At 47.8% G+C, this 18,270-nt stretch overlaps 1 protein-coding gene and 2 pseudogenes across 9 annotated transcripts in view; 2 read left to right on the top strand and 1 right to left on the bottom strand.

The window, feature by feature from the left end:
• Positions 1–18,270, top strand: part of Dusp10 (dual specificity phosphatase 10) — a 550,627-nt gene that overhangs the window by 280,598 nt on the left and 251,759 nt on the right. The window lies entirely within an intron of this gene.
• On the bottom strand, positions 2,074–2,520 carry LOC119827587 (annotated as a pseudogene).
• On the top strand, positions 6,848–6,930 carry LOC119799652 (annotated as a pseudogene).

Genomic DNA, 18,270 nt, shown 5'->3' with positions numbered 1-18,270 from the left:
CTCTCTCTCTCTCTCTCTCTCTCTCTCTCTCCTTTCTTTTTTTTCTTTCTTTGTTTTGAGACAAGGTCTCACTATGCAGCCCTGGCTATCCTGGAACTCACTCTGTAGACCAGGCTGGCCTTGAACTCAGAGCTCCGCCTGCCTCTGCCTCCCTAGTGCTTTAATAAGGTGTGCGACACCACACTTGACTGCTCATTCTTTCTTTCCTTCCTTTCTTCTTTCCTTTCCTTTCCTTTCCTTTCCTTTCCTTTCCTTCCCTTTCCTTTCCTTTCCTTTAAAACCAATTTATTCCAGCACTTGGGAAGCAGATGCAGTCAGATCTCTAAGTCTTAGGCCAGCCTGGTCTACAGAGTGAGTTCCAGGACATCCAGGGCTACATAGAGAAACCCTATCTTGAAGAACCAAAGCCAACCAAACGAATAACAAACCATTTTAGGTATTGTGTGTGGTGTGCTCGTGTGCCTTACAGCATTTGTGTGGAGGTGGAAGGACAACTTGTGAGAACTGATTCTCTTCCCTCACGTGTCCTGGGGATCCAGCTCGAGTCATCAGACCTGGTGGTGGGCACCTCGCCCTCATGAGCATCCTGACCTGTCTTTTGGTGATGCTAGTTAGACAAAGTGTCGTTAGCCAAGGATAACTCCGAGCTCTCAAAGTAGCCAAGGCTGGCCTTGAACTAAAAGTCTTCTTTTTTTCCTACTTCCCTAGTGATGATGATATCACAGGCATGGACCATCACATCTTTTTTTTAATGGTATTTCATTATGTCACCAAGGCTGGTCTCAGCCTAGAAGGCCCAGGTGATCCAACAGTTAGAGAACACATTGGGCTACATAGCAAGACTCTGTCTAAACAAACAAACACACCAAAAAATAACCAAAACAATTCCAGTTCCAAGCAGTTCAGATAAAGAAGACTCAACCTGTATAGCTATTCCTCAACACATGAGCTGCTCGCTGCTTCCATCTCAGGGGAAGGGCTAATATTAGACATTTAGCTGTGGTTACCAGAAAAAGAAAAGGGCAGAAATCTTTTCAAAGGTTTTGGACTTGAAGGAATGGTGATTATGGATCACCAGAAACTTCAGCCTGCAGACACCGGAAGCCTTCCCCACCAGGAGCCAGCCTACCCTGGCCAAGCTAGCAGAAGGCTGAACGCCTAGGAACCAAGGCTGCTAAGGGCCTTTTGTCCTTGAATAGCTCAAAGCATTTCTGAAGCTTTGCAGTGAGGCAAGGAACACTCGGTGGACCCGAAATAGCCCTGCCAGGGCTCACAGCCAGCAGCTGTGCAACGACAGCTGTTGTGACCCATGTCCCTGCACCTGACCTCAGGCACGGGGATCCCTGACAAATGGTCGTGAGAGCTTCACATTCTTTATCTGTCTGGAAGCCAATTTGACGTGAAGGCGGGGGTGGGGGGGCACATTGGATCTGAAGCACGAGTACTAAGTGAATTCAGGTAACTTCTCATTCTGCAGCCTGTCCCTCACCTCACCATGGAACTCATAGAGTTTGAGGGTGGCAAGATTCTTGCACTTTGGAACTGTGAGGAGCTATCCTTTTTGTTACTTTTTGTTTTAATACTATCTTGTTACCCTGTTTTCACGATAGTCTATTTTTGTTTTAAAATTCAAGTAAATCATGCCAGGCGGTGGTGGTGCAGGCCTTTAATCCCAGCACGTGGGAGGCAGAGGCAGGCGGATCTCAGTGAGTTCAAGGCCAGCCTGGTCTACAAAGTGAGTTCCAGAACAGTCAAGGCTACACAAAAGACTCTGTCTTGAAAATACACACACACTTTAAGTAAATCTCTCGTCAGGATAGGGTCCTGCCCCTGGGGCTCTCCGAATACTGTCTTGAACATGGAGCATGTGCAAGCTGGAATAGTGACACCAACTCTTACTAACACTACGATGGCACTGCTTTACACAATCCCAGTCAATCTTTTTTTTTTTTTTTTTAACAGAACTTGCCTCAAGTTTATTTGTAAAAACAGCACAAGGTCCTGACCATCTGCAGACACTGTGTAGATATCCACACCAGTCCATCTCTTCACATCGGCAGACTGAGACCTTTCTTATGGGGCCTTCACAGGGGCCTGGGCACCTTTGGGAGCCTGAGCTGCAGCTGAGGCCTCTGCCTTGGCTTGAACCTTGGGCTTTGTTTTTTTGGAGCCTACGCCCCCTGGCCATGTAGCTTCTAATCCGCTTCCCAAGCTTGGGGTGAGCGATGAAAGCAAGAAGGGTGAGTTTGCAGCTGGGACCTTTGGCACCTTGGGCTTCACCACCTGGGGCTTCACCAGGGCCTTGATGGCCTCCGCACGTGCACTCGTGGCCTTTGCATTATTTGCCTGCATCTTCTTCAGGCCTTTCTTGTTGTGCTTCTTGGCAAAGCGCATGTTCCTCAAGAACTTGGGGTCGACCCCCTTGAGAGATTCGTATTTTTGTGACCAGGGTTTCTTGATGCCATTTCTGTGCCACTTCCGGGACTGGTTGTGTGTGGTGTGGTTCTTGGACTTGGCCATGGCTGGACGGTAACCGGCGGCTCCCGAAGCAATCCCAGTCAATCTTATAAAAGCATAACTCCAAATGCCAAGGTCACCAAGCCAGTGCATAGCAGAGTCCAATTTATCCTCTTCCTCTGCAGAAGGCTACCTCATTTTTAAATGAATCTCTTGAAATATTTCTTATATTAAAAGTATTCTCAAGGCTGGGCAGCTGTTCAATGGTAGAGAAATTGCACAGCTTGAATGAGGTTCTGTGTTCAAAGCCAGCACCGTGATAAGAAAGTCATTTATTTATCTCTCTTTCTCTCTCTTTCTCTCTCTCTCTCTCTCTCTTTCTCTCTCTCTCTCTCTCTCTGTGTGTGTATGAGAGAGAGAGAGAGAGAGAGAGAGAGAGAGAGAGAGAGAGAGAGAGAGAGGTTGAGGGAGGTGTACCACAGCACTTATGTGGAGGTCAAAAGACACATTGTGGAGTTGGTTCTCTCCTTCCACCTTTATGTGGGTTCTAGGATTCAAACTTAAGTCACCAGGCTTACACAGCAAGTACCTGTCTTAGTTACTTTTCTATTGCTATGATAAGACATGACTGGCTAGGCGTGATAGCACACACCTTTTGTTATGGTTTGGTCCCTGTCCCTTTAAGAGACAAGCCACGCCCATCCCTCCCCCTTCCTTCGCTGAGGCAGGCTGATCTTCAGCTTCCGGCCTGAGCTTGCTCTCTTTTCCATCTTCCCCTCAGAAAGGCAGCTTCTTCTTTGCCTCTCTCCCCACTTCTCTGCTTTCCCCCCTCTCTCTCCCCCCTTCTCCCTTCCCCCTTCATAACCCCCCTGAATAAATAATATTCAACCTCACTCTGTAAGTCATGTCTATCCATGTCTCCATCTTCGGCCAGCCCGCCGTGTGTCTCCCTGCCTGGGACCAGCCACTGCTCGGGGACCGGCAGCCATCTCTGCCTGGGACTGGCTGTTCGCAGGGCCTGCTGTCTGCCACCACATGGCCTGCTACCACCATTTGGGACTTTATAGCATTTGCTGCTTGCCTACAGCCGCCTGGGACTCCGTAGCATTCTTTAAGAACAACAAAAGCCCTAAACATTATTAATAAGACAACCTATAAAAGGAAGGATCTGTTTGAGTTCTGGGGTCCAGAAAGATAAGAGTCTGTCATGGTGGGGATGTGTGCTGGCAGCAATCAGCAGGTTGGAGCATGATACTGAGGGCTTACATCTCGAACCACACATAGGAAGCAGTGAGAAAACTGGGAATGGCGAAAGGTTTTGAGATCTCAGAGCCAGCCCTTAGTGACATATTTCCTCCAGCAAGGCCATACCTCCAAAATCTACCCAAACATTGCCACCAACTCGGGACCAAGTATTCCAAACCTGAGACTTTGGGGACATTTATCATTCGAACCACCACAGAGCCTTTCCCTGCTGAACCATCTCCCTGATCCAAAAGTCAGATTTTTTTTTTTTTTTTTGGTTTTGGTTTTGGTTTTTTGAGACAGGGTTTCTCTGTAGCTTTGGAGCCTGTCCTGGAACCAGGCTGGCCTTGAATTCACAGAGATCCACCTGCCTCTGTTTCCTGAGTGCTGGGATTAAAGGCGTGCACCACCACCGCCCGCCAAAAGCCAGAATTCTTATCATGTTTCTGATTATTTAGAAAAGCTGTACACTCAGAAATTCAGGAAGTATGAAATGAATAAAGATGTAGTAATTATAATATGCTCTCTATAGTTGAGGTTAACATTCAAATTTTCCCTAATAGGTTTTACTGTGCATGTATTTATAATATTCCTCTTTTACCCAAATTGTGTTCTAAAACTTTTTAAGACCTTCCAAAGATGTTTAAATTTTCTTTAAACACCAAGAAAACTGTTTTAGCCAGTGAAGTAAGTATTGACTCCCAGAATTCAACTATAGTTTGGAAAATTGACCACAGTTTCCAAGAGGGGACTAAATTTGGCCTCAAGCTCATTGGAACCGTATGGAGGCTCTAAGTGGCTGGCCATTTGTTCCTTGGGCAGCAGGACCACTTTTCAGTGGCACTCGATAGCTATTAGTGTCATTAGAAATTCCTAAACCTCTTTGGGCATTAATCACGCTCCAGATGTTACAAAATATTAACGACTGAAAATGTACATACATTAAACCCTTCAGCTGCTGCCTCAAGGTCATGGGGATTTCTATTCATTCTCTTCTTCCAGAGCGCTCAGCCAACCACCCTCGGTGAAGTTCCAGCCTTGTTACAGACCAAGAAGGCTTCATTATGCATTATTTTATCGTTTTCATTGGATACCCTAAGAGTGTCCGTTGTCCCTTTAAAATGTGTCTCCTTTGATAGTCCTTTGAGGGACTCTTCCGTGGGCATAAGAGATTATTCTGTTTTGGTTCTTTGTCCCTGAAATACCATCCAGGGCTATCCTTTCTGTTTTGTCTGATCAAATGAAATTATTTTTAATAGAGGCTCTTTGTTTGCAAGACAGCTTATAATCTTGGAAAGCCCTTTGCCTTCTAGCCATGTGGTCTTGGTGACCGTGTTCATCAGCAATGGTGTCATTGGCCTACGAAGAAATGACCTTTGAGCCCACCCTTTCTGTTCGCATTGTTGAATATGGAATCTGCAACTTACATAATTTCTGATAGCTCTCTCCTGAATCCATCCCTGAAGGCTGTTTTTTTAGGTTCTCGCTCTAGTTCCCTGGTGCTGAGGCAGACACCAGGCAGCAGTGGAGGGCCTGCTGTCAGTCCCCTCCCAGGGGGCATCCCCACACGTTTTCCAGAGCTCTGCCAGGTGCTTTTGCATACTCACTGAGTTCATGGGAAGCACGGGCCCTCTCACTGGAGCCCCACAGTGAGTGTGGAAAAAGTGAGAGCTGTGTCATGAACCACAGTGGGTTTTGCATTCTGTGTAATTTGAAGACAAGATTCCTTTGCTGTGTGTCATGTCCTGTATAACCACTGTTGTCCAATATTTCGTAACCACCAATTCTTTGCCAGTGCCCACATGCAAAAATGGGTTTGTATTAAAAAATAAATGAGAACAGCACATTCTGATGTGGTGTAGTGTATCAGCAGTTTCTACCAGAAGCCTCACGGCTTGCCCTTCCTCTTCTGGGAGACAAAGGATAGAGGCAGAGCTTACTTATCCCAACACAGCGCCTGGTGAGAAGGGTGATGGGATGTCAGAATAAAAAAAAAAAGCCCCTTTTTCCTTTGAAATAGCTAAGTGTTCAAAGATAGGAACAGCCACAGCAGGAGAATGCTGGGCTCTGCTCGTTGAGCTGGTTTTGTGGGCCATTCCTTTCCCATTGGACAGCTCGATCACTTTCAAGTTGGAAATCCAGACAATCAGACTTGGCAGTGGCTTATTATTATCACACAATAAGATAAGAAGTGGGCGTTCTAATCCCAGTCCTCCAGAACACAGTTCCTCCTGCCCCAAGGGAAACATGGTGTACCAGTTACATGGTCTCCTTTCTGTGGACCGTGAAGGGTTTCCCTGAAGCTGGGCATGGCAGTGGATGATGGAATCCAGCCACTTGGGCAAGTGAGGCAGGAAGGTCGTAGATGGGTACCGAGGAGTTGGGGCCGGTCCAGGGAAAATGCAACAGAAAAGGACAAGGGTGCTGGGAGGGAGGGATAGAAGGAAAGGAAAAGGTTCCTATTAAATCCTCCAAAGAGTCTTACTCTCTTCTCATTGGCCAGTACTGTGTCACATGGTCACTTTTAAAAGGCTTGAACAGTCAGTATTAGGGCTCAGTGGAGGAATGTCCCTTAGCACCCACAAAGTCTTGGGTCTTATCTCCTGCACCACCAAAGCAAAGAGGAGAATGGGCAAGGATGAAAAGTGAGTTTTCCTTGGGAATATTGCTGACTTGACCCAATCAAAGCCTTGGGAAGTGGTCCTGCTAGTAGCATTCCACAGCAGCTGGCCCTTAGCTAGCTAGTGCACAGGTGCCAGTGGGGACAAAGAAAAGAGACAGAGGAAGAACCACACTAACCTAGGGGAAGGGATTGTTGCCATTATGGGTTTCAAGACACACCGGAATCAGACAACCCTGGCTACAAAAGAGTGGTTCCCATTTTGTTCATCTGTGAGCATTTTGCAATGAATCGTTAATTCTCCATTAAAGTCATTATAAAAATTCTTTGTTTATATTAATGGGAACATAAAAGGAAATAGCCATTTCACTCATTTGCTTAAACCCTTCAGAAACTTTCCCTAGCTTTCATCTTAGTCTGTTGTCCGATGGCATAACAGACAGCCATAGATGAATAAATGCTAAATCACACAGCTTCATCTGACACACAGTTCTGGAGGCTGGGAAGTCCAAGAACAAGGTGCTGGTGCTCGCTTCGGCCGCACATATACTAAAATTGGAACAATACAGAGAAGATTAGCATGGCCCCTGCACAAGGATGACACACAAGGACTTCCCATAGGGTAGGGAACCCTGACTGCTCTTTGGCCTGGAAAGGGAGGGAGAGGGGGAGTGAGAGGAGAGGAGGGAAGTGGGAGGTGGGAGGAGGTGGAAATTTTTAATATATATGTATGTATGTGTATATAAATAAATAAATAAGAAGAAAATATTAACTAAAAAAAAAAAGAACAAGGTGCTGGCATTAAGTGAGGGCCATTGCATTGACTCAGCAAGACGAAGGGGCAGTTGAGCAGGCACGAAGTGAGCAGAGGGAGAAAAAGTGAAAGAGAAGACAAGGTATGAGCCAAAGTTATAAACTCACTCTGAGAGAATGACATTAGTCACTTCTTTAAAACTTTCTTTTAAGCCAGGCGGTGGTGGTGCATGCCTTTAATCCCAGCACTCGGGAGGCAGAGGCAGGCGACCTCTGTGAGTTCGAGGCCAGCCTGGTCTTCAGAATGAGTTCCAGGACAGGCTCCAAAGCCACAGAGAAATCCTGTCTTGAAAAAACAAACAAACAAACAAACAAAAAAGCAAGCAAACAAACAAAAAACCCAACTTTCTTTTAAATATTTATTTGTATACTGGGGAAGCACAAATGCTATCCCATGTCTGTGGCGGCTGGAGGACAATTGTAGAAGCTTTCGTCCTCCCATCACGTGGGGCTCGGAGACCCATCTCGGGTGCAGGCATGCAGGCAAGCGTCTGTTGAGCCTTCTCACTAGCATGTTAATCTCCACTTGAGGATCCTGGATCTTTCTCAAAAATTAGGTGTGTGGATATGCATCGATATGTGGGTACGTGCACATGAGTACGATACCCTGGGAGGCAAAAAGAGGGTATCAGATGTCCTGGAACTGAGCTTTCTATGAGGTTGTGAGCCATCGGACATGAGTGCTGGAAAACAAACCCAGGTCCTCTGTAGGAACTGCAAGTGCTCTCAACCACCGAGCCACTCTCCAGTCCCAAGGCTCTACATCTTAGCTGTTACAGTGGCAAGGGCATTTCTTCGTGAGTTTGGGAAGAGACATTCAAACCACAGCGGTTTGTAAAATAAGACACAAAGTCTTTGGCACAGCCCTTAGCCATGGTGCGCCGTCCCTTTTGTCTTAGGAAGTTCCCCCCTCAAGACAGGGTTTCTTCTGTGTAGCTCACAGAGATCCGCCTGCCTCTGCCTCCCAAGTGCTGGAATTCAAGGCGTGCACTGCCACCATCGCCACCACCACCAGGCTATTTTAGGAGTCTTCTGTCTGTCTGCCTCTGGGCCCTTGCATGTTTCCTCAGAAACCTATTTCCTCAGAAACCTCATTCCCTATCCTGGTTCTTGTACTCCCTGTTCATTCTTTAGCCCTAAGATAAAAACCTTCTTCAAGCTTTTTCTGACCTTTCCAACTGGTTTAAATTCTAAATATTTTTACCTTTTCCTTAGCATTTACCTAAATACTTTGCTCAAGTCTGTTTCACTGCTAGAATGTTTGTGAAGGTCCAAATGTTCTTGTTTACTGCCCGAACTGTAGCCCCAAGCTGGGTACCTGCTGTTCAGTAAGCACTTAGCACATACTTATTAAATAAATGGGAATTTACAGGCATGTAGATTTTTTTGCTGATATGTGTGCCTGTCAAAATATGGTCCTCAAGCTGTGCTGGTCTGCGACAATCCATTTTCAATCTGCACAGATGAGGACAGGAGTTGAGAGTGTTGGGAAGCTTTATAGCAATCACTAAAGTGTTGGTATGCAATGATTTGGAAGTCTGTAACACTGAAAACAAAAGCCTTGCTATGGATAACACACCACAAACCATCATTGGACTAATGCACACTTCCCGTCCTCCTCCTCCTCTTCCTGACCCGCAGTGTCTGCCTTGTTAAACACAGCCTGGCTCCAGTAGACACTAGGTAAATATCTGTTATTGTTGCTACTCGCAACATGTTGGGGGAACAAGTTTACACAACATAATGTAGGAAAAGAAGGAGGAGGAGGGGAAGAGAAGGAGGAAAAGAGAAGGAGGAGAAGGAGAAGGAGGGGAAGGAGAGAGAGGAAGAGGAATGAGATAGGAGTAGGTGAAGGGGAGGAGAAGAGAAGTCATGCTGGTGCCCCACATTGGGTGCCCCCTGCCCCCCCCCACGTGTACATGATAAAAATAAAGTGTAATGTTTATAAATGGGGCCGGTGGTGCACCTCGGTGGCAGAGTTCATGCTTCTCTGTAGTTCATCTCCAACATCTAAAGTAATCAATAATAAAAACAAAAATAAAAGATGGCATGATAACAGGAACAGCCTGGACAGGAAGGCAACAGAGATGGCCATCAAGGCTGCCCTAAGAGGACACAGCCCGTAGAGGAGAAAAGGCTGTATGCCCGAGGCAGCCTGAGGCCTGGCTCTGACCTCTTGGCTAGGAAAATATTTGCATAATAGAACTGGTGTGTTCATGCCCAGTTCTTCCGTGGGAAAAACCTGCACGTTGGACAATCCCCGGGAAAGGGATGCATCTTTTTATTTTTGTTTTTTTAAAGCTATATTCTTTTCTGACTCTGGTATGGTATCGAAGCTTCTCACATGAGTTGAAGTCTTTTGTATACAGTGCAAAGTCAACTTTAAATTAGAACTGCATTTCCCCCACTCATTTACACCTTAGTATGAAGAAAGCAACAGGAGGCAGTTTGTAGGGTAGAACCATTTTCTTGGGCTGGGTCTGGCCTGACAAGGGCTTCCTAGCCCATCCCTAACCCTGCAAGCCCCGCTCATCATAGAACAATTAATTTAGAAATACCTTAAATCCAAGAATTCCCCTGAGACTGGGAACACAGTGCTAGAACACTAACTGGTATCCACCATGCCCTGGACTTGGTCTCCAGCATTGCAAAATTAAGATAAATGAGACAAGAATAAAAAATGTCTCTGGCTGCTCAGCCTTGCTGTCCTCCTGGTCTCTGTGTATCCCACATAACGTGGTATTTCTAGTTTACCTTCACTGTTCAGCATTATTTGGTGTATGTTTATCTTAGCCATGCCTCTGCCTTTGGGGGCAAATTCTCGGTGAGTGCCTTCTCCGGCACAGGGTGGCACACAGGACAGGTCTGTAAGATCCTGACAGTGATGGGGCCGATGGTGCTGGACCATCCATGGAATTCAGGGACTGGGAGGAGCCAAGCTTGGACCAGACTACTGGGCTAGGTCGCTTGTGACCTTAAAGGGAGCATTCCCAATAATGCAGGATGGAGTAGGGGCAAGGAGGGAAGGTGAGTGAGTAAGAATAGCAAACCAAGGAGTCAGAAGTGTGCTGGAGAATCTGTGTTAGAAGCCGAAGAAGGGCAGGTACCAGAGGCCCTTAAGAGGGGGGTGAGTAGGGCTGGGAAGATGGCTCAGTAATTGAGCATCTGCTGCTCCTCCAGTGGACCTGAGGTCACTTCCCAGCACCCACATGATGCTCACAACTATCTGTAACTCCAGTTCTAAGAGAGCTGATGTTCTCTTCTGGCCTCTGAGGGCACCAGGTACATGTACATGCAGCCGAAACATTCATACATATAACATAAAAATAAAGAGTTGGTGTGAAGATGAGTTGGTGTGAAGAGTTGGCGATATGTCTCAGTGGTGGGGCACATGTGGGTGAAGTACAAGGGTCGATTCCCAGCACCACAAACACACTGCAAAGTGAAGAAGGGCCGAGGGTGTAGCCCATGGTAGAGTACTTGCCTAGCACACCCAAGACTTGGGCCCACCCATTGCAAAAAAAAAAAAAACAAAAAAAAAACGAGGAGAAAGCACAGAAGCAGTCTGAGCCTGTGTACCGGCAACAAGGAAGGGGGCTACAGTGAGGAAGCGCTGTGGAGGAGGAGGGGCTGCTGGTAAGTTAGAGTCCCCCAGAAGCAAAGGATCGAGGAGCTCAATGGTAGGACTAACCTTGGCTAGAAAGTGGGCTTCCCTCCAGTCTTGCTCCATTGGGTGTGGCTGCAACAGAGTATACCCAGACTGGGCAACTGTAAAGGGACAAAACTTATTCCTCATAGCTTTGGAGGCGCGGAAGTACAATATCAAGGTGATGGCATCTGTCAGGAGCCTCCTTGGCTACATCATTCCTCGGCACTAAAGACCTGGGGGAGAGAGGGGAGAAGGAAGAGATGGACAGAGGGAGGCAGGGAAGAAAGGAGGGAGGGAAAGAGAGGAAGATGTAGATGATAAGAGGGGAAGGATAAGGGGCAGGAAGAAGAGTGCAAAGGGGGACTGTCATCAGGAGCCCCCATCCGCTCATAAGGTCTCACAGAGGAACAGGTTAAAAGCCCCGCCCCCACTCCCAGCATTGCTTTCTTACTTCACAGTAAAACTTTATAACCAGTGCTCAAAGCATAGACTTAAGGGGAAGTGTTCAAACAAGTCCTTTTCTGACGTACAAAGGAAGGGAGGGAGGAAGGAAGGAAGGAAGGAAAGAAGGAAGGAAGGAAGGAAGGAAGGAAGGAAGGAAGGGAGGGAAGGTGGGAGGGAGGGAGGGAGGGAGGAAGGAAGGGAAGGAAGGCAGGCAGTAAGAAGGGATTCAAAGATGAGGTAGAAAGCAGGTGGGGAGAGAGCAGGGAGACCTGATATCAGGCTCTTCTCCAAGCTCCCACCACTCAGTCCCCTCACAGTCAAGGCTTTGTTAACAGTGGAAGAACTTCAGGAGAAGATGCTGAGATGCCAGGATGATGCTCAGGAGGGCCAATGTCCCCAGAATCTGTGCAGTAGTCACAGATCCAGCAAGGTCCCCATGCTAAAGCCTCAAGGTTACAGTGGTGACCAAGAGCCTGAGTCCCCTCCGGAGCAGGCCTGCCCGGACAGTGAGAACTTAGTTCCGGTCCGGCAATGTCAGGATAACGGTGATTATGGGGAGCGCTCCTCCCGGGAAATGAGTGGAACACAGTTATAGGTCAGAAAGATTATCCCAGGCAGCCACTGGAGTGAGGGGAAGGGTGTAGGTGAGAAAAGGCTGAGGCTAAAGGGAGGAGCAGACACAGATCACCCTCCTGGCCTCACTAGCAGGCTTTTGTGGAGCTGGCAGAGAGGGAAAGCACTGGGCAGCTGGGGGGCCTATGGGGCAAAAGCAGAGTCCAGTGGAAGAAAGGGAATGGGCTGGCTGGCCAGCCAGGTGGGCTGGCAGGCTCACTGATTGGCCCGATGAGGCCAGATGCAAAGTTTCCTCTTGGGCAATTGAGGAGAGAAGGAGGGAGTCACTCAAAGGAGAGGGAGAACCGGTTTCTGGAGGAAGATGACAAGCTTATGCTTGAGCCTGTGGACAGAGGCCCTTGTGGGAATGTTAATGGAGAAGCACAGGAATAGGATTCACGGGTCTGGAGACAGGAGGAGAGGCCAGGGTGTGAGGCTATGAGAGACCTATAAGTACTGGATGCAAATGAGATACCCAGGGTTTGTGAGATTGAGCTTTTAAAAAGGCCGGAGAAAGACAAGGAAAACCAGACAGAAGCTAGGCCAGGCTAGACCAGGAGACAGAACACTCTCGTAGGCATGAGAGGAGACCAAAAATGAAGAGGATTCAGGAGGGACTCGCACTGGAATCTAGGAGGATGGGAAAGTTGGAGGCAAAAACAAAAGAGCTCAAGGGGACACAAGCAATGACCTTGGGGAGAGAGAGGTCAAAAAGAAAGGGTCCAGGTCACTGCTGGGGGAAGCCTGGGGAGGGTGGACTTGGAATGACCAGCTGCAGAGCAGTGGGTGGATGGGGGGGGGGGAACGACACACAACACATAAGGGGGTTTGCCTAGCAGCTGGGGATTACGTCAACTGGTAGTGTCCTGTTCAGTTCCCAGCACTCCCATAACGCCATCACTCAGGAAGTAAAAACAGGAAGATCAGAAGTTCAAGGTCCTCTTCAGTCACAGTCAGCTGGAAGCCATCCTGGGACATATGAGATCTTGTCTAAAATAATAAAACAAAACAGAGCGGCAGGGGTGATGGCACAAAGCTGTCGTCTCAGTACTTGAGAAGTGGAGGCAGGAAGACCAGAAATACAAAACCGTTTTTACTGCATAAGGTGTCTGAGGCCAGCCTGGGCTACACAAGGCACTATCACCAAATGACTAAATAAATAGAATGAGTCTGTCATCCTTGCACCCAAGAGGCTGTGGCAGGAAGAATGCCCTGAGTTTGTCAAACCAGCATAGACTACACAGTGAGTTACAAACCTGTCTGAAAAAGAGAGTCAGGAAGAAGGAAAGTGTGGGGGGTGGATACAAAAATGTCCTTAGTTAGCTGTGCTGTTCTTTGAAATAAAGAAAGTACATTGTGTCTGGTTGGGTGGGGAGGGGCAGGCACTGTAGAACGAAGGTGAGAAACACAGTCACAGGGCTGGTGACAGAAAGAGTGGAGCAGGCTGGGATGGAGCCACACATCCAGCCTCGAAGGAAGTAACACTAGGGACACTAGGGGACAATCTGAGAGTGTGTCTTGTGCCAGGTATTGTGCTAAGATCTGTATTGGGGGGAACTCCGTGTCTGGTGCAGGCTGGCAAGTGAGCAGACCACAGAGGTCTTTTCTCTCTCTCTCTCTCTCTCTCTCTCTCTTTCTCTCTCTCACTCTCTCTCTCTCTCTCTCTCTCTCTCTCTCTCTCTCCACCCAACTCTCTTTGAAATCACTCAAGCAAGCAAGGTCACTCATTAAACCTAGAGCTCGCCAGTTAGGTTAGACTGGCCAGCCAGAAAGCTCCGCGCATCTGTCTCTGCCTCCCCAGCGCTGGGATCCTAGGCCACCATGCCTGGCTTTTTACATGGGTGCTGGGGATCTGAACTCAGGTCCTCAGTCTACCTCATCGGGCACGTTACTGACAGACACACCTGAACCGGAGACAGTTCTTGACTGGCAGCTCCTCGGTTATCACAGCTGTCACAGAGCAGGCAAGAGATGGAACTGACTCCAGTGAGGGGAATGGAGTGGGGGCCGATGCAGGTGAGGCTGCAGGGTAGGTGACAGATTGTGACCTGGGTGAAGAGGAGAGAGCGGTGGCAGTTGAGAGGCCAGCTGGAAGACCTAGTTGTCATTCTCACCAGGGTGAGTGGAATGATGGGTGAGCATCTGATAGGACCAGGCATCTGATGCTTCCAGCAGCTGGAGTAGCCGGAGAGGCTGGAGGCCCTGTGGGGCTGGAACCGGTTCTCTTCACACCTGAGCGTGGCTTGCCTGGGAGAAGGTCTTCCTGCATTGCTCCAGGAAGGAAACCTCAGGTTCCCTGCCAAGGGAAACCTTCATCAGATCTGGGTAAGTATGGCGCCACGCCCATGGGATGACCGTTCTTGCCAGGTTTTTTCACCCCATAGGCTTCTGCACCGATTCTGTAATTTGTATTTTCTTTTTTGACATACCAAGGGTTATGATGGCGGTGTGAGAGGGACCCGCCATACAGGAACGCGAGCAGGAGACAAACACGCCATGCAGACAGAGCTTGAGTGCGGAGTTTATTAAGATAAAGGGAATGGGGAAGGGAAGAGAAAAACGGGAAGGAGAGACAGAGATTCAGAGGAAGAGAAAGAAGAGATGCGGAAGGCTGTCTCCTCAGAGAAAAGAAGAGGGCAAGAATAGGCGGAGCTTGTCTCTTAAAGGGATCTTTTGCACCTGTGTACAGATTAGGGCCCTGGGCTGGCCAGGCTACTGCCTGGGTGCATCCTGCCAGATGACAGGGCTGGCCAGCATAATGCCTGAATTCTAACACCAAGTCTCTGTGGCAAAACCACTTTCAGCTCTGGAATGTTTCATTTGGTCTATCATTCATTTATTCATTTCCGGAATATCCACTGAGAATCAACTCAGTAAGCGCCCGTCCTTACTGTTTACAATGAGAATGACAGTGTTGACCCACGTGAGATCCTGGGGGCTTTAGCTCTGTCCGTGAGTGCTGGATCCCTGAAGCCTTGTGCATAAAGGATGCTCTGCAAATGGGTGTTGGAGGTAGACGTGCATGTATTATGGAAGGAGTTTATCGCGTGCTTTCATGGTAATTTTACTAGCTAAGACCTCTTTTCCACCCCCAGTTTCGCCTTCATCACTTTCTCTTTATGCCAGGCGACACAGAAACAACCTTGGGTGCTTTGGGGATCCAGCTGAGAGGAAGTTGCATGATATGAGGGACACATACATGTGGTATGGGGACACTTAAGTATGTAGAGAAGCTATTATTGGCTACCCTAGTGTCGGGATCCAACCTTGACAGGGTTGGCACATTCCAGGGTAGGGGCGTGTGGATTAGAAATTTTAGGCAGAAGGAACAGAGAGACACGAAAGAAAAAGACAGAGACACAGAACAGAATATGGAGGGCAATCCAGTGAATACTGCATCTGCCCATGTTTATTTCTTACGATTTTTAAATACCCCAATCCAAAAGAGGGGAAGAAAGCAAAAGATTTTTTTTTCATGACACAAGGAAAAAAACTGATTACCATCTTAATACCCAAAACACCAAGTAACCACACCCTAGGTCAAGACATCCTGTTAGTAACCACAACCTAAGTCAAACCTCCTGTCAACAGCCCTGAAGGAGCAAGAATAAGCCTGAACTCTGACCTTCAGTCAAGGTGGACCCCACGTCCCAGCATGAGAACGACTTCCAGGGATAGTGCTGCCAAGCACCCTGAAGCCTCACTGGGAATGTAACAAAGGTGCAAGGTCAGATACAATGTTGCAAATGGGCACTTCCTAGGATGCTAGCACTAGCTGCTCCAGGGTAGCATTGAAACAGAAGCACCGGCACTGAAGGATAAAGACGAGCTGCAGTCCCTTGCCTTCAGCTTGACTCGGATGAACCCAGAGTTGAGGACCAGTTGGCCTGTACTTCACTTTTCTCTCATACTTACACACAACAGAGCTCCAAAGCTTATTCCTCGTCCAGAGAATGCATGGGAAACTTTCCAAGAAATGACGCAGCTTCCGAAAAGATGCTTTTGTGAGCACAGTTTGACTAGCCTTTCCAAGGGTGGGCCCATCTTCAGAGCTCACACATCTATCAAATTATAATTTGTTTCAATGAGCAGTCAGATGAGCCAGGTGCAGTGTGGGGGTGCACATGAAGTCCCAGCTGCGTGTGAGGAAGGCAGGAGAATTGTGAGCCAAGGAGTTCATGACTTCTTGAAAAAAAGTGGTAATGCTAACATCAACAACAACAACAATAACAATAATAGCAAATTTAATATCAAAGTAAGGTGCTGGAGAGATTGCTCAGTGGTTAAGAGCACTGGCTGCTCTTCCAGAGGATTTGGGCTCAGTTCCCAGCACCCACATGGTGCCTCACAACTCTTGATAAATCCAGTTCCAGAGGATTTGACACTCGCTTCAGGCCTCCTTGGACACCAGGCACATATGTGGTGCACAGACATATGTGTAGGCAAAACACCTATATCACATAATTTTTTAATAAAAATCCAAATAAATATTGTCTATGCCAAAATCTTTGTACCAAATGCTGTACCGGTATATCATGCCACCTTGTTAGTGGGTGCATTATAATTCTGATTGCATTCATTATCCAGTCATTAGACACGCAGGGTCCTCAGTATGAGACAGACATGGGGGACACACATTCCCCACAGTGCACTTCCCCTCTTTGAAGAGTCTTCACCTTCCCAGCTGTGTTGGTGGGGAGGGGTGTAAATAGATGACAGCTCTTGACTGGAGCCCAGACCGAGGAGGGGATGAACAAGTAGAGGTGCTTGGGTGGAGCGCCTTCCTCAGCGAGGTATGAGGTGAGTCTGGGAATGCATCTCGGAAAAGCTGACTCAGCCTCTTGGCCCGGAGGCTTCAGCCTTGGGTGGGAGGCTGAACTGGAACAAAGGTTCCCAAATTTGACTCATCATCAGAATCAGCTGAGAAGCCGAGACTCCCAAGCCTGGGAGTAACTCAGAGTGACAGCAGAGCAGACCGGGAGTCAGCCTGTCTGTTCTACTAAGAACTTGGTGGTGATGACCATTTTTATGAGATGGGGGTCTCATGTAACGTTCTAGGTCTAGGACGGCCTGGAACTGCTATGTAGTTGAGCCTGGCCTTGAAGTCCTGATTCTCCTACTTCTGCCTCCCAAGTGCTAGGATTACAGACGTGTGTCACTATGACCATCTGGTTAGCTTGCTCCAGGAATTGCTTCCGACTCCCAGGATCACAGGTCTACTTCTGCCCGAGATTTCTGTAGGTGCTAGGAATCTGAGCTGTCGACCTCATGCTTGCCCAGCAGCTAGCACTGCCGGTTCAAAGAGGACAGCTCAGTGTGACTTTTTGTATATCACAGAAGATCTATTAAAATTATTCTAACATCTAAGAACATTTCCATAACCACAAAAGAAGCCCGTGCCCACAAGGAGTCACTTCCCACCCCGCTGCCACTCAGCATCTTCTTTTTTTCTGTTCTGTTGTGTAGATATGGGGGAGCTGAAGACCAAATTCAGGGCACTCCACCACTGAACTATACTCTATTCCCCTCCATATTTTTTTTTTTTTTTTTTTTGGTTTTTCGAGACAGGGTTTCTCTGCAGCTTTAGAGCCTGTCCTGGAGCTAGCTCTTGTAGACCAGGCTGGTCTCGAACTCACAGAGATCCGCCTGCCTCTGCCTCCCGAGTGCTGGGATTAAAGGCGTGCGCCACCACCGCCCGGCTCCCCTCCATATTTAAATACTATGTTCATATATTTATCTGTTTGGTATATTTTGTGTAAATGGAATAATAAAATATGTGATGTTCACATTCAACTTTCTTTCTCTGAATTTGAGGCCAGCCTGGTCTTCCAGGACAACCTAGTCAGGTCTAAAGAGAAAGTTCCAGGACAACCAAGCATAGTCAGTGAAGGAACAAACCACAGAATGCAGAAAGCTGGTGAAGGTGTAACTGAATGAGGGGGCCATGTTCCAGCCTCAGCAAGCAGCAGAACCTGGCAACTTCAGACATTTGTTCTGGCTTTAAAGTCAGATAGAAGAAAGTATTATGGAATCTTCCTCCATGACTAAGGAAAGCTGCTAAAGCCAGGCATGTTTCAGAGGTGCCCCTGCATGGAGGCATAGAGAGGTCAAGGCATGAAGCTGTGAAGGTGAAGCCTGGGTTGCCTTGGAGACCCTAAGATGCTGGAGATGCCAGAGATGTGGGATCCCTGCAGAGGAGAGCTGCTAACAGGGAGTGGAGCCAACCTAAGAGACAGAAGTGTGTTACAGTCAACAAAGCTGAAAGGAGTTGGAGATTTGAAGAGTGTTTTGACATCAGACATGGAAATGCAGAGTTTAGTTTCCCCAGATGGGTCTTGCTGTGGTCCAGTATTTCCTCACTATGCTCCCTTCCCTATGTTTTGGAATGGTGATGTACATCCTGTGCCACTATATGTTGGAAGTATGTGAC

This window comes from Arvicola amphibius, chromosome 12 (genome assembly GCF_903992535.2).
Source record: "Arvicola amphibius chromosome 12, mArvAmp1.2, whole genome shotgun sequence".
NCBI classification, from domain to species: domain Eukaryota; kingdom Metazoa; phylum Chordata; class Mammalia; order Rodentia; family Cricetidae; genus Arvicola; species Arvicola amphibius.
Note: the sequence above shows the minus strand (reverse complement) of the source record. Positions and strands in the feature narration are given on the sequence as shown.